This window comes from Ursus arctos, chromosome X, assembly GCF_023065955.2.
Source record: "Ursus arctos isolate Adak ecotype North America chromosome X, UrsArc2.0, whole genome shotgun sequence".
NCBI lineage: Eukaryota > Metazoa > Chordata > Mammalia > Carnivora > Ursidae > Ursus > Ursus arctos.
Window position 1 is genome coordinate 82938134 of NC_079873.1, and position 2277 is coordinate 82940410.

General features: G+C 35.9%; 1 pseudogene; it reads left to right on the top strand.

Moving 5' to 3' along the window:
* Positions 1-215: 215 nt before the first annotated feature.
* Positions 216-503, top strand: LOC123002240 (small ubiquitin-related modifier 4-like; annotated as a pseudogene).
* Positions 504-2277: the final 1774 nt, after the last annotated feature.

The window sequence follows — 2277 nt, forward strand, 5'->3', positions numbered from 1 at the left end:
ATTTGCATTTACTTGATAACAAAATTGAGTGCCTATTTATTGTCTTATTGGCCATTTGGCTACTGTATTTTTGATGCAGCTGTTGAAGATTTGTCACTAAAAATAATTGGGTTGCCTCTTTCTTCTGTCACTCCTGGTGCTGCTTGTGTGCTCATTAGATGTGAACCTGGTACCTATTTTGTAAAGCAGCAGCTGAGGAGACTCTGGCGCTCACCATGACTGATGAAAAGACCAAGGGAGGATTCAAGACTGAGAACAACGACCATATTAATTTGAAGGTGTCAGGACAGGATGGTTCTGTGGCACAGTTTAAGATTAAGAGGCATACACCACTTAGTAAACTAAGGAAGGTCTATTGTGAATGATAGGGTTTGTCAATGAGGTAGATCAGATTCCTATTTGATGGGAAGCCAATCAATGAAACAGACACACCTACACAGTTGGAAATGGAGGCTGAAGATACAATTGGTGTGATCCAGCAGCAGACAGGAGGCATCTACTAAAAAGGGAACCTGCTACTTTACTCCAGAACTGTTCCTCCAAACCAAGAATGCATTCTCAATTAGAAAACTGCAATCTGGGGGGCTCCTGGGTAGCTCAGTCAATAAGCATCTGACCCTTGATTTCTGCTCAGGTCATGATCTCAGGGTAGTGAGATAGATTCCTGTAATCCAGCTCCACACTGGGTGCAGAGCCTGCTTAAGATTCTCTCTCTCCTCCCTATGCACCTCCCCCTCTCTTTCTCTCTCCCTCTCTAAAAAAAAAAAAAGAAAAGAAAAGAAAGAAAAAAGAGAAAAAAAAAAAAGAAAACCGCAATTTAGTTCCACCGCATCACGCCTACCACAGCGTGGTTTTCTCTATTCTTTCATGTTCCCCTCCTGTTGCTTTATTGTACATAAAGTAACTGGGTATGTGCCCAAGCATATTGCATTTTTTTAACTAAATGGCCAGTGGTATGTTTTGATCGACATCAAATGGAGATGGGATGGGGAAAATTACTGGTTCTGTGAAAATGTCCTTTCTCCATAAGTGGCATGCTCATTCAGCTCTTATCTTTATATTCCAGTAAGTTGTTTTGTTCTCACTGTTTTAACAAAAAAAGAACATAACAATCCTTGCATAATTTGTTCAGTTGGAGAATTTTAATGTTTTTCATTTACCATTGTAAAACCAAGGACAATTTTATAACTTTTTTGTATGTAGCTGTTACATACAGGGCAATCTGTCCTTAAGAAGGGATTAAAAAAAAGAATCCTTAGACAGTTTTCCCTTCAAGACAAGCATCTTGTTGTTTAAATAAACTTCTTGTTTAAAATGAAAAAAATAATAAGTGGGTTGCCTTCATCCTTATTGATTTGTAGTCTGTATAATTCTGAATATAAGTCCTTTCTCAGATATAAGTATTGAAAATAGTTTCTCCCATTCTGTGACCTGTTTTTACTCTCTTAATAATGTCTTAATTTTAATAAAGTAGAATTTATTTTTTTGCTTAGGGTAAGTGCTTCTTGTGTCCTTTTTAAGGAATGCTTGACTATATTAAGGTCACTAAGACACTGCCTTATATTACCTTCAATAACTTTTATTTGTTTCACCTCTCACTTTTAACCTATGGTCCATTTGGAATTTAATTTTATATATAGTTTGAAGTAGATAAAAGGATCATTTAGATTTATTTGGTAAGCCAGTTGGTCCAGAGCCACTTACCAAAAGAACCATTTTCTCCCCTACTGCATTGTGATGGATTTTTTTTAAATCATAAATTGAATGACAGTATACATGTAGATATCTTTTCAGACTCTACCATTGTTCAATTTTTCTATATTTGAAACAATAGCACACTGGTTAAATTATTATAACTTTGTAAAATAATTTGGTTTCTGTAAATCTTTAAACTTTGTTTTTTTCTACAGGATTTTTAATACTATTTTTGCCATTTGTGATTCTATGTAAAATTGAGAATTCATTTGTCAATTTTCATTTAAAAAAGCTTACTGGGATTATTATTTTGATTCAGAGATCAAGTTAGGGAAAATTAACATCTTTAAAACATAGAGTCTTCCATTTGCATTAACATGGATGGAACTGGAGGGGATTATGCTAAGTGAAATAAGTCAAACAGAGAAAGACAGTTATCATATGGTTTCACTCATATGTGAAACATAAGGAATAACACGGAGGACCACAGGGGAAGGGAGGGAAATCTGAAGGGGGAGAAATCAGAGGGGGAGATGAACCATGAGAGACTATGGACCCAGGGAAATGAACTGAGGGTCGCAG